The sequence below is a fragment of the Pteropus medius genome, unplaced genomic scaffold, assembly GCF_902729225.1.
Source record: "Pteropus medius unplaced genomic scaffold, Ma_sr-lr_union100, whole genome shotgun sequence".
Taxonomy (NCBI): domain Eukaryota; kingdom Metazoa; phylum Chordata; class Mammalia; order Chiroptera; family Pteropodidae; genus Pteropus; species Pteropus medius.
This window is the reverse complement of record NW_024342470.1, coordinates 1,685,045-1,699,435: the sequence shown is the minus strand read 5'-3', so window position 1 is coordinate 1,699,435 and position 14,391 is coordinate 1,685,045. Positions and strand designations below refer to the sequence as shown.

General features: G+C 40.5%; 1 protein-coding gene and 1 pseudogene across 6 annotated transcripts in view; both read left to right on the top strand.

Annotated features, from left to right (window-relative positions):
• Positions 1-316: 316 nt before the first annotated feature.
• DENND2B (DENN domain containing 2B) overlaps positions 317-14,391 on the top strand; it is a 136,678-nt gene continuing 122,603 nt past the window's right edge. For 2 of the 6 annotated variants that reach the window (XM_039863515.1, XM_039863521.1), the window contains exon 1: positions 436-572. The gene's annotated coding sequence lies outside the window, so the exon portion shown is untranslated. Of the gene's footprint in view, positions 573-14,391 lie in introns of all 6 variants that reach the window. The other 4 variants (XM_039863516.1, XM_039863520.1, XM_039863522.1 and 1 more) reach the window with 4 other exon arrangements.
• Positions 7,192-7,310, top strand: LOC120603279 (uncharacterized; annotated as a pseudogene).

Here is a 14,391-nt window from a genome sequence, read left to right as displayed (position 1 = left end):
TTCCCAGACTCTCCCAGCTCTGGCTTTTCATGCATACCAGGAGAGCCGCTTTTTTCCTCCAGTGATTGAAACCATCTGGACTGCAGAGGGGGTCACGTGTGTATGAGAAAATGACAAAGTTTTAGACCCCCTTGTGCTTTGCTCTAGACCTAGACAATTCTTCGTCGGATGGGTGCCGAAGTGAGGACCGTTCAGTGTGAGGGCCAACTCCTCATCCTGCCCCTCCACCCCCATCTTCCTTATCCCTGTATCTCGCTCCCCCCGACCCTGCCCCGCTCCGCCCCTCGCGCACTCTCAGCGCGGTTTTCTTGTTGCCTCTGAGCACACCCGTCCGCCAGGCTCCAGCAGCCCACCCTCTCTGTCTCGGGTGGAGGCACACCTCCTCCACGCCCCCTCAACTCAAATCTCCGCTCCCTCCCTGCTCTCTCCCTCCAGTCCGGCCGCAGCCCCGGGTGCGGATGCCTGCCTGCCACCCGCCCTCTCTCCTTGAGCGGCGGCTCCTCCTCCGGGCTGCACAGCTCCAGGCAAGCCCGCATCAGGGTGGGCGCCCAGCCTGGCTGGCGAGCGCAGAGGTAAGTGCATCCGGCTGCCGCCCTGGCTTTCCCTGCCTGCCCGCCCACAAGCCGGGAGGTTGCCCGCTCTGGGCCGGGTGGTGGGCCGGAGGGGTGCTGGTTCCCGCCCTGCGGCGCCCTGCCTGCGGATGCAGTCCTAGCCATTTTCCCAGCTACTCACCATTCCCTGCCCCCGGCGGTGTTCCAGCTCTGAGCATTTGCATCCTGGCGCCCGGACTCTAGGGGGCCTCTGAAAGCTCAGAGGAGCAAAGCAGCAGGGCAGCTCCCCCGGGCCGCAGGGGACTTCCCTCCGGGGGGTCGGGGCAGGCTCTGCTTTCCGGCTGGCTAGGGCCCGCGCGGTTGGGGGTGGGGAACATCTAGACGAGGGTCTGGGGAAGTGCAGAGCCGTGGTGGGCGAAGAATAGACTGCAGTCCGGGCGGCCCTGGGAGTGGGCTCTGCAAGCCCTGTCCCCTGGACATGCCCAAGCTGCTGGGCAGCGGCTGTTGAGTTCTTACCTGGAGCTGTGATAGCTTGTATGCAGGCTCCTTAAAGAAAACACACACACACACGCACGCACGCACACGCACACACGCGCGCGCACACACACAGAACTCAAACAAAGGAAATTTAAGTTTGTACTCTTTCGCTTTAACAAATTAAACTGTGTTTATTGGGAATGATTGTCTTTCCTTTTTTGCCCTCCTTCTGAAGTGTACTTAGTATTAAAGACATATATTTTTTCAGTAATCCAAGACTAAAGAAACATACATTAGCCAACGTTTATGCTACCTATCCAAGAATTTAGTAATATAGTAGAGTTCAAGAGATTGAACATTTTCAAGTGCTTATAAAGAGAGATTATTGCATTTTCTTAGGATCTTTATATGAACGTGGTTTATATTACTTGATTATGAATATAACAGCTTCTTCACTGAGTGAGAGAATTTATCTTGATGCTCTAGTTCTTGCTTGTATCGTGTGCAGGTGTTTCTGCTGTTTGAACAGCAGAGGGGAAGGGAGCAGAGGTCATTATCCCATCTCCAGGACTGTTTTGAGCTATCTCTTATGTGCACATACTTTAGCTCGCCATCTTAGGATAGGGTCACAAAATTGCATTACTTCTCCAAGTAATATTCTCAGAAGGTGAATCCCTTCATTGATAGGAGTTTTCAGAAGTAGGGGTTCTAAAAGATCAGAAGTAGTGTAGGTTCCAGAAAGCTAATCAAAGATAGAGACAAGTTGCTCATAGTCTATCTTCCATGCTGAATTAAGGACAGTGCAAAGCAAGAGCTAAGCATAGTCTGTTGAATGCATGGAGTGAAGAAAAGGCTTCCTGGACCCTTGATAGACAACTTCGAGGCAGCTCTATCCTCAAAGTAATTTTTATTGGACACTTATATTGCGATTGGCTTGATAGTAAAAATTTAGCGCTTGAGTTTGTGGACTCACTGGGGAAAGAGGAATGGCATTTAAGAGAAGACTAACGATTTCAGGTTATAGAAGCTCAGAGGAGAAAACAATTATGAACCAGGGTGGCTTCACAGAAGAGAAGGAATTTCAATTAGGCCTTGAAGCAAAATGTGGTTCTGAAACTAGTGGAGAGTTGCCGGGGAGAGTTTTCAAGAAAAGAGAAAGTGGACCATTTGGATTGGAGCTAGGGAGAAAAGGAATGCTTGCGGAGCATCTACTCTGTGCCAGAGCCGTGTTCTTTCTTTCATCTTCTAGTGTTGTGAAGTAGGCATGGTTATTCTTCTAAAAGGAGGAAATTCTTCTTTTAAGGAGAGAAGATCGAAAAGATAAGTAATCTGCTCAAAGTCAAACAAGTAGTAAGTGGTAGAGCTGGAGTTCTCACTCCCCGTTGTCTGATTCTAAAGCTTGTGCTTCCGCAGTTGCCTTCTATGACAGGCAGTGGGAGCTTCCATGGAAGTAGACGGTGGTCAGCTTGAATTCTGGCTCGGGAGCTGGAACTTCATCCTATACATATTGTCCAGCTTTTAAAGATTTCTGAGAAAAGGCGTGATAGGCAAAACAATGTTTTTTAGAAGAGAAATGTGACATCTGTGTTCAGGAATGTGACATGTTCATCATAGGTAATGTGTGAGGTATAGTTCTTAATTAGAAGGTTAAAAAAAAAAAAAAGTGAATGTAGCCAAGATGTCTGGGTGTTTAAATTCATGCCCCTTTTACCCTTTGATAGCTTGGTTAACTTGGTAAGAACTAGTGTCACCACTGACCACAGGGCTACTGGGGATCAGAAAAGAGCTGGTGTGACCAGGCGAACATTGAAATGGTATGTGTATGTGGAGCAACACAACTGGTGGTTTGTCCTTTATGTTCCCCTACATGTTTCGCAATGCTTTGGTGAAAGTTTTTTTTCCTTTTACTCTAGCTTGGACTTCTGGGACCTAGATCAATGTCACAATTTTTTTTTTTTTTTTAAAGAGCCTTTACTAAGTGACAAAGTTGAGCTCCAAACCAGGGCCTCTGTTCTAAAGATAATGATTTAAGCTGAGGTGCCCTTTTCTCCTCACATTCATTCTCTTGTTTCTTAAAAATGCTAAATTAAAATATGTGGTACTGGCAAGGTGAAAATGAATTGAGATCATCTTTATTAATAATAAGACCGGTTATGATAAAAAATGTACATTTATTTTACTTTTTGTCGTGGGGAAGCAACAGGATGCCTTTGGAGAGATATGAAAGCCAGGATTTGAGGTGTGCAAAGCTCTTCCTACCTCTCCATATTTCTTATTCGTTAATTGTGTTGTTCATATATACAGCTAGGGATCTTACAGGACCATTGAATACCCAAGTTTATAGCCAAGTCCTTTGATTCTTTGCAGATAATGCACTCAGGAAGGGCGGCAGTGGGTGGAGCCATTTTACTAGAATTGTCTGGTGCTTTGTGTACAGTCTGCATTTCTTGCTCTTCCTTGTGCAACCTCTAGGCCTTTTCCTCTGAACTTGTTAGTGCTCTGATGACTAGGTTCTTAGTCCAAGGAATGTCAGGTAGCAGAAAGTTGCACAAAAAAGGGCAGCTGACTAGCAGAAAAATCAAGTTTGTCAACTAGAGAAGTTTTATTTTAATTAATTTAGAGGCGATAACGTTATTATTTTTTTTGTAAGATAAAAAAATGCAAAACCAAAGTGTAACCTTAGTTCTCTATACCCATTTTTACCTTTAAGAGCCTCTAAGTGGAGAGCTTGCCACCTTGATATGTGAAATTCTCACAAGCACCTCTAAGTGTGTTGGGATTACTCAGTTTGGGTTTTGGACCTCTGAGGAATGTCACCTCTAAGTGTAGGTGATTTAGAGTCCAAGATATGGGTTGAAGTTCCACCTTTGCCATTTCTTTAGAAATTTCTGGAGTTGGATGTCGGAGAAATCTCTTAACTCAGTTTTTCTAGTTCTTCTAAATGAAGGTAATCCCCTAGGACCAGACAGAGTTCATGGCCTGATAAGTCCCTTGGTTTTTTTCTCCCATTTTGTATGTGACATCACCTAAAAGCCGTTTTATTTTATCTGTAGCCTCTTGTTATAGGTCAGAAAGGAAAACCATGCAGAGTTTTCTCCAGAGAACGATCTTTGGGTAGGAGTTCCTGTGAGAATGCCCTTGAGGTTAGTTTTGAGAGCTGGGGATCTCAATAGAGAGTTTCATAATTCTCTTAAGTGTCAGAGATGTTTGGTTGCATTTTTGGCTCATTGCTTACTCACACAGTTTTTACTGTTTTTATATTTGGTGAGCATTTGTCATTCTTCTAATTTATTAAGGAGCAATTTAGATTTTCTGACATAGTTAAAAGCTTAGAAAAATAGGACTGTGATATCCTTTTGATGCTTGGATGTAATCTCCGAGTATAGCAGAATCTTTTGATTATTTTAACCCACTTTACCTCCAAATATCCTTAAATCTTTCGCAATAAATCTTACAACCTCTCTAAGAAACATTTTCTGAGGTTTCCAGGCTGATCACAGATTATCTCCTAGTTTGCCTAAGTTTTCTTTTAGTGTTTCTTTTGCAGTTTTCCCATTCCTCTTAATGTACAGATATTCACAGAGTGAACAAATTGTCTTGTTCTCAATGACTGCACTGAATGTACAGATCATCCCTTCTGTACCCATCCTTCCCTTCTTCTGGCTAAGTAAGCAGAGGTTTCTCTGTTTTTTATAAAAGTCACACTTTTTAGATCTATGATTATACTTGTTTCTTTGTATTTTGTTTTATGCAGGAAGTCAATATCAGATATGTTGGCAATTAGAGCTTTCAGACTGAAGGGAGCCTTTTGGAAATAAAACGTTTATCTCCCCTCTCCCCCCCATCAGCATGAATAATTATGGAACATATGTAAACTCTGGAGATGAATTTTTAAAAAATTATCATCAAAAGAATTTTGCCCAAGTGCTTTAAGGGCTTAAAAAGAATCTAGCCTTTGCAAGATTGTACTAAAAGTAACAGACTAGCCCAATTAAGGCCTTTCTAGCAGTATGGGAATCATTTGTTTAAACTGGAATTTAGGATCCCCAAACAAATATGATAAGAAAAAAAACCTTTTTAAATGGCCTTCTTATGATAAAGGGCCATATGATTAGACTATGCTGGGAACCCTGGTTGTGTCAGTGTTCTGGAACCTACTTTGTGTAGGCAAGTGTCAATATTGATGGCCTTTTGTTTTTCTTTGATGTGAATTTGGGATCTTGGATGTTAATTTAGCTAAGGATAAGTTTGAATCTAGATATTTGTGGATATTCTTTCCCCCTTCTCCCTAGTCTTCCTCTGCTCCAAGGCTAACTGGAGTCAGTGTCCTGAGATGTTCTATCAGACACTAGTCTCCAAGAAAGAGCTCTGTATTACTATATTTCTATATTCCTTCTATGTTGTGTTCAACATTTACTGAATAGCAGCTATGGAAAAAGCACCAAGCTAGTGCTTTCAAGCATCTGTTACTTTGTCTTATTACTTTTTTTCAGTGAATGTGCTTAACATTAGGTGTTCAAAGAATCAATGAGTGGGTAACGTTAAAAAATTAGATGGAAAGTTATTTTTGCATATGGGCGTTGGATATCTCCTGATTCACATACTATTGTTGGGAATTGGCTGTTGATATATCACTCTGGCTTTTGCTCTAGATGCTGAGATGACCCCTGATAAGAAGACTCAGTGTGCGGGGATATATTTTCTAGTGAGTGAGCAGGACCCAGTCAGTTATTTTTCCTATTAGTCGTGGTATATTACACTTACTTTTGCCAGGAACTCCACTTAGCATAATATCCCCTGCATTAGAAAGCACCTAATGTTTACTAGTGAGGACTGCCTGGAGTTTTTTCTGAAAGTCTGGTCTTGCCACTTGAGTCAGGGATGGATGGATTCTAGGTGCTTAAATCCAAAGTGCTTCTACACAAATCAGAGTGATCCTAATACTGGTATCAAGTCCAGGCAAAATGCAAGTTTCCTTGAAAATTGCGTACTAGTGTGGGAGGGGAATCAAGGCTTTCTGCTTCTTGGTAAATACTAGAATTTGTATACAGAGACTTAGAGATGAAGAAAACCGAACTTTAAATGAATATTTAGTGCTCCATGGTTAGGGAGAGCATGGAAAAATGGGATTTAAGATCAACATCTTTACTGGACTCTTTTATGTCCAATTAATCAGGGATATCAGTTATGAAAGTTCTGTTTTGCTATTTTTTCCCCACGTCTGTGCTTTGACAGGTTTGTACAGAAAGTGATGGCAGAATCATGGGAGATGAACAGAGGCCACTTTATATCATATTTCAGATGGACCATTTAAAAAAACCCCATAACTAGATCAGTGGTTAGAATTAGTTAGAAATAGCTTTGCTGAAAAGTATTGGTAAAGTAACATCTAGCTGCCTTTGTCTATTCCAGGATTAGATTTGAGCAAGAAAGCCAATTTAGGAGCAGTGTCATGTGCCCAGTTCTGCCCACATTCAAGTCGCCTACATAGTTCCCATGTATTTGTCACTGTTGCTGGTCCCTGGAGGGCTAGGGGTAGATCTTAGGATATGAGGCTCAGACTTGAGTGAAGCCACATCAAGAGCTAGTCCTGGTAGGTCAGCATTATTTTCTGTGGTTTATCCAGATTAGTCTCTGGATATGTATTTGGGTTATGCCCATTTCGTTTCCCTCATTTCCTAAGTTTTGATGCTATTGTTTGTTTGTTTGTTTTAAGGAATATTCTGGCTTTAGTGTTTAGATTCTTTTAGGACTATGGAGACTGGGGGCAGGGGGACCAAGTGTGACATGTTGCCAGATATGAGAGACTTTTGCATTTGGACAAATCTCCAGGAAAGAAGAGACAGAAAAGTTTATGCACAAAAGCATACTGATTGAAAAGTCAGGAGGAGAAATGGCATGATGGGTAGTGTAACTGCTTTGGCCAGTGTGACTACCTCTGCCAAGATGGGCTTGAAATTGGATAATGGGGTGATGCTAAGGGTATCTTATAATTCACATCATTCCATGTAGAAGGTATTTTTTTTTTCATAAGAGAAAGCATAGTGCATTACATTTTGATTTTCTTTTTAATTTATGTGACACACCCACAGGTAAGTGTTGGTGAACACCTGAGTATATGTTTAACTCTATGCCAAACATGGTATTGTCTATACACAAGACAGTCTTTGGCTATGCTACCCTGAACAAACCTGATCGTATCTGATCTTGGAAGCTAAGCAGGGTTGGGCCTGTTTAGTACTTGGATGGGAGACCACCTAGGAAGACCAGGTGCTACAGGCATAAAAAATAAAAATATACCCAAGACAAATATGTCAGGAAAAAAAAAATGAATCTGAACTTAGAACATATAATTGTTGCTTAAGGAAGTATTATATTATCCAGTTTTCAATTATGAGTTATATACAGAGGTTTGGGGGCCCTAGAGAAGGCTTAGGACATGCAGGTTTATGGTAAAATCTTGAGCTGAAAGGAGGCCTTTGGAGATGTTGCAGCGCCCCAGAGCTCAGGCTTCAGCCCCCTTCTTTGTCTGTACTTTTCTCAGGTGATTTCATAGTTTTAAAGTACTGGCATTTATGGAGTGTTTACTCTGTGCCAGACTCTGTTCTAAAGGCTTTAGTGCACTAGTTTAATCTTTCAGACAAATTGATGATTTAGATACTGTTATCCTCGCTTAAAAATATGGGAACTGAAGTACAGAGAAATGAACTTTGTTGAGATCACACAGCTCACGAGCTGAAGAGTCAGAATGTGAACTAGATGGTTGGAGACTGGATTCCCAGCTTTTTTTTTTTTTTTTTTTTGACTAAAGTCAAAGTTTATTCAAATTAAGCCAGCATCCCTTCACCACTTTCTATTTATTGATTTGCCACACATTTTTCCCTTCCTTCCTTCCTTCTTCTTCCTTCCTTCCTTCCTTCCTTCCTTCCTTCCTTCCTTCCTTCTTCCTTTTCCTTCTTCCCTCCTTTCTTCTTCTCTTTTCCTCTTCTTTCTTTCTTTCTTTCTCTTCTTCTTTTTCTTTTCTTAATTTATTTTTTAATGGTATATTGGTTAATGAAACGCAGCTTTCTTCAGGTAAAGTACATTTGCATACGCGCGTGCTGTATATATTATTACATTGTTCCGCGCTTCTCTTCCCATAGATTTCCTCTTTTCTATTGTCACTCATATATAGACTCCCTTTTATCATATCGGCCTCCCCTCCCTCCTCCCTTCCTCTGTAAACTAATAAATTCCATTGGTCCATACTTTAGGTTTAAGAGAGACCTCAGTTATTATTATAAATGATACCATGTGATTTTCAACTTTTTCCGTCTGGCTTATTTTGCTCAGCTTGAAGTCCGTCTTTGTTGTCGCAAATGGCAGTATTTCATCTCTTCTTATGGCTGAGTAATATTCCATTGTATACATGTGCCACAGCTTCTTTAGCCAATCATCTAACATAGGACACTTTGGTTGCTTCCATGTCCTGGCCACCGTGAATAATGCTGCTATGAACGTCGGTGTGCAAATATCTTTTTGGGTATGGGTTTTCAAGTCTTTGGGGTAAACACCTAGTAGAGAGATTGCTGGAGCATATGGTAGATCAATTAGTTTTTTGAGGAAAACTACTGTTTTCCATAGTGGCTGTACCAATTTGCAGTGTATGAGGGTTCCTTTTCCTCCACATCTTCTCCAACATTTGTTTTTACTTGTTCTGTTGATTATAGCTATTCTAACAGGTGTGAGATGGTATCTTATTGTGGTTTTGATTTGTATTTCCCTAATAGCTAGCAATGTTGAGCATCTTTTCAAATATTTGTTGGCCATTTGTATGTCCTCTAGGGAGAAGTGTCTGTTCAGGTTTCCTGCCCATTTTTTGATTGAATCGTTTGTTTTTTTTGTTGTTATTGAGCATTATGAGTTCTTTGTATATTTTGGATATTAGGCCCTTATTGGAGACATTGCTTGCAAATATATTCTATTCAGATGGTTTTCTCTTTACCTTGTAGATAGTTTCTTTGGCTGAGCAGTAGCTTTCTAGTTTGATGTAGTCCCATTCATTTATTTTTGCTTTTACTTCCCTTGCTTTTGAGGTCAAATTCATAAAATCCTCTTTAAGTCCAAGGTCCTTGAATTTAGTTCCTACGTTTTCTTCTGTGCATTTTATTGTTTCAGGTCTTATATTCAGATCCTTAATCCATTTTGAGTAAATTTTGGTGTGTGGTGATAGGCAACAGTCTAATTTCATTCTTTTGCAGGTGGCTTTCCAGTTTTCCCAGCACCATTTATTGAAGAGGCTTTCCTTTCTCCAGTGTATGTTTTTGGCTCTGTTGTTGAAAATTATTTGCCCATATAAACATGGATTTACTTCTAGACTCTTGATTATGTTCCACTGGTCCCTGTGTCTGCTTTTTTGCCAATACCATGCCGTTTTGATTATTGTCGCTTTATAGTATAATTTGAAGTTGTGGATGCCCAGCTCTTAATGGTTCTGTATAGCCTTTTAATTGGTCCTGACTCCTCTACTTCTGTCTCTTTACAGTCTCTTCTCCACATAGCAGCCAAAGTATTATGTTCGTCCCCTTCGTCCCCTACTGTAACCCTCATATGGAATCCCATCCATTATTCCTAGAAATAGAATTCAAATTTACTGTCAAGTCCTTAGTGCTCTAACCCCTAGACTTCCCACCTGTCTTCCACCTTCCTCCTCATCTCTTCTGTCTCAGAGCCTTTGCGCTGCACCTGGAATTCTCTTCTTGAATATTGCTAGTTTGTACTCTCACTTCATTCAGGTGTCAGCTCAAATGTACCTCCTCAGGGAGGCTTTCCCTGACCATTCTATGTAAAACTACTGCTCTTTGTCAGTTTTTAATTCTTGCTTTGTTGTTCTTGCTAAAATTATATACATATTTGTGCAAATTTCCTGTCTGCTTTCCCAAATAAATAAACTTCATGAGGTTAGGGAGTTGGTCCATCTGTGTACTGATATCTTTACTTTTTAGAATAGTACATTTAAATATTTGTTGAATGATATCATTTGCATCTGATGTTCATGTTTAACATGACTTCACTTGGATAAAAATAGTGGAGAGGAAAGGGATATGCAGGTGACATATTCATGTCGGGTCTTACTTGGCTTTATGTTTATTACCAGGCCTTTGCTGTAATATTTGGCCAAGGAGATGCTCGGAAAATCTTAGTTGAATAGGCGTACTGTGTGATTTGTTTGGGTTCTAGACATAGTAGTTCAGAGAAGGGTTAGAATAATGTGGGCCGGAGTGCTTAGAGGGAATTTGTGGAAGACTCGTAGACTTTGAAGGAGAGATTGGATTCGTTGGGCCTATAGGAGTCATTGAGTAATTTTTTTTTTTTGAGCTGGGAGGACTATTAAGCTAATCTAGTTCAATCTTTCTGTTTATAGATAGGAAAATGGAGCCTAGAGAGGTAAAGGACTTATCCAAAAGTATACAACCAGTTTGTGTCAGAACCATGTTTATATTCTAGGTAGTTTGATCCCTAGGTCAGTTCTCTTTTCTCCGTACAATATTGCCTTCGAAATTGAGGAGGACACTTTGGGGGGTGGGAAATGACTAGGAATAGCATGAGGCAGAAAAGATGTTGGATTGTGTGGGGTAGAAATTGGACTGGGAACTAGGCTGTCCTAATTGAAGCAGCAGGTTGATGAAAGAGACCTATGAGAGATACAGTAGTTGATGAAAGAGACCTATGGGGTAGAAATTGGAATGGGAACTAGGCTGTCCTAATTGAAGCAGCAGGTTGATGAAAGAGACCTATGGGAGATACCTGGTGAAGACCAGGTCCTGAAGGATCCTGAATGTTGAAGGCTTTAAGTTTGGAATGACAGGGAGGCATGCAAAATGCTTGACATATTGTTCTATCTTTTCTCTCCAGCAGAGGTGACATAAAGTCAATAATATAGAAAATGGATTGGAATTGAGGAAGAAACTGGAGCCTTGGAGGAGTTAGGAGGCCCTTGTGATAATCCAGGTATTAGTGTAGTTAGGGGCCTGGCAGCATTTGTTTATTTGGAGTTTTCTTTTACTTTTTCTTTTTTTTTTGAAAATTTATAGTGGTTTCGAAGATGACATAATTCTCTGGTAAGATGTATGTACCAGATTTCTAAGAGAGTCTTGTGAAGCTGGAGAACAGGTATTTTGCCTTAATTCTGCATATGACTATAAATGACATCTTAGTATCCAAATAATAATTCCTGGATCTCCCAAACCTGGGCCAGATGGACAGTGAATGGGAGAGGCTTCCAAGAGAGGGCCTGGACCTCTCAGAGGAACTGCATAGTGAATGTGGAGTCAGGCATCCAGGGCCTCAACCTTGCACTTTTTTTAGGATGGATTTTGCTAAAGCCCAGCCCCACCGCCCCACTGATGTGGCCCAAACAGCACCGATGAGAATAGATTGATACAGCCCTTACCAGGCCAGTGAGTTGGCTCAGGGTATGATACTTTAAAAGTTTTTCCGTCCTCAGGAATCTTTTTCCATTTCTAAAGAAAATCTTTAAAGGTCAGCGTGAAAGTGAGAACACAGACCTTTGAATAATATCTCATACCGGATCTGAAAGTTTGAGTTGCAGAAAAAAATCTTGGAGCATTCAACAGATACTTATTGAGCAGGACCTACTGAATGCCAGAAAGTATGCTGGTATTGGAACTTTAATGTTTTGATCATATTGCCTCAAATGTTATTAATAGATTATTAACAGTTGATTCTATTCCACATTAAAGTTTTTTTCAGTCCCAGAGGTTATGTAGCTTGGTCTATAAACCCTCAGGTGGTCCTGACTGTTGGCTTATGTTTGCATTCACTTGTTGCATGTTCACTGCAAACCAGGCAATATGCTGAACGCTGAGGCGAGGCTGTTTTGAAGACAAATAAGAATTGGTGAGGGTCCTCAACCAGTTGACTGGAATTTACCAGGTAGATCTGGTGGTTTTCCAGTTCGCTGGGATTCCTAGCCAAGAGAGAGTGGAGTCAGCTGTAATGTATGTTCCTTTAATAAAAAAAAAAACTATAAAACATAAAATTATCCTTATCTTCCACTTTAAATTGGTTTTTAAAATTTAGTTTGCAGCGTAGTACATTATAAATAAATAAAAGCTTCACTTTCCCAACACCCAGAGATCACTGCCGTTAATGTCTTCCTGTGCACTCTGTCCTAGATCTTTCTCTAGGCATATACGTACGTATTTGTATGCTTTTATTTACCAACGCTAGATCGTACTATAAATACTATTTTACATTCTGTCTAATTTTTAAATCATTTCTACTTTTCCAGTTCAGTCAGTACATTTTATTTTAACTAGTTACCAGACCATATTTCGGATTTCTCCACTGACCTGCCCCCGCAGGTGTCCTTACCTTTTTTTCCTTACCAGCATTGGATCTACAACCATGAACTATATCTGGTTGTTGTGTCCCTTCTTTTAGTCTAACCCAGTCCCTTTTGTATGATACTGTTTTGTTGAAAAATTATCCTTAACGGGTACCTTTAATTGAGTGCTGACTCTTACCTGTGTTCTGCTAAGGGGTTTATAAATGTCATTTCATTTAACCCTTGCAACAACACTGAGAAACATGTTTTAATATTCTTTATTTTGTATACCCTCTTTCTGTGGGATCTCAGGTATCCCCAGACCTTCAACTATTTCCTTTATGTCAGAGATACATCACCTGTATCTGAGGTCAAATTAAGAGCATGAACTCTTGAGCCAGATAGCCCGGGTTCAGATCTTTTTACTACCATTCATTATATGTGATCCTGGACAAGTCACTTAACCTCTCTGCACCTCAGTTTCCTCATTGGCAAAATGAGGTAATACTAGTGCCTACCTCATAAGGTCTTTGTGAGGTTAAATGAATTAGTATTTGTAAAGTACTTAGAAGACGACCTGGCATATAGTTAGTGTATATAATTATTGCTTTTGGATGGCTGGGTGATCCTCAGGCACCTCGAACTTTCCATGTTCAATACTCATCTCTGTAAAGCTGCTCTTTCTCGTCTTGTGTTCGCCAGCTCCTTTAATGATATTAGTGTCCTCTCCGATTTCTCCTTCCCTCTCAGTAATCAGTCATAAACTCTTGTCAGTCCCATTTCCCCAAAGTCCTCCTTATGTCTTGCTGCCTCCAACCCAGTTAAAGCCTTGACCACCCTTTTCCGGGAATGCCGCTTTCCCGTGTCAGAATGGCTGCCCCTGGGTGTCCTTCAGTCAGTCTCCCAGGCTGCTTCCGAGAGTGAGTTTCTAAAATACAATGAAATTATCATACAATTCCTTCCTTTTTGTGAGGAATGACAAACAGTAAAGTGCACAGATATCAAGCATATATCAAAAAGATTTCAACATTTGTATTCACCCATGTCACCACCACTCAGATCAAAGTAAAGAACATTTCCAGCACCCCAGAAGGTTGCCTTATGTCTCTTCCCAGATAGTATCTGCATTCTTATCTCCAACCACCTTTACCTTTTATTTTGTCTTTTCTTGATCTTCATATAAGTGAATCACAGAAGCTTTCTATTGCATCTTCTTTGACAGAATAAGTCCAGACTTATTTAACATGACATTCAAAAATCTTTGTCCTCTAGCTTTCCCTTCATACCTAGCCCGTCCTTCCTGTCATGCTTAGACTGCATGTAGTTTACCAACACAGTAGGCTCTTTTCCTTTTCAAGTTTTTTGTACTTGATATTCTCTTGGCCTCCTGACTTCATTCTCTGGCAAATCCATCCTTCAAAACTCAGCTCCAGGATGAATCAAGCCTTTTTGTGCACTCTGGCGGCAAAATTATTATAGGTAATTACTTTTTTTAAGTGTCTTTCTCCTCTGCTCATCACTTTCAAGAGCCCATGGATGGGGAATTTCCCTCCTAATTAGTTTAATTTTACACAAGTAATTCATGTTCTTTCTAGAAAAATTAGAAAACAGAAACACAAAAATCATCCATAATCTCACTATACAGATGACCATTTTTTACATATATACTAAAATATATGAATACTGTAAAACAAACAAAAATACTAAATATCTACGTTATTACTTACATTTAGTTTTTTCCCTTTTTGCTTTTATAAAAACACTCTGATGAACATCCTTATGCGTATATTTTAGTGCAGTTCTCTGATTGTTTTTTGGAGGATAACAATCGTAGAAGTAAAATGGATAGATGAAAGATAGGAACATTTTCAAGGACTTTTGATGCACTTAGCCAAATTGCCCTCCAGAAAGTCTTTAACCTGCATACACTTCTGCAAGGGTGAGTGAGAGTGCCTGATTTCAGCCATCCTTGCCAAACTGAAAGGAATGAAAATGACATTTGCAAATCTGATAAGACAAAAAATGGTATTGTAT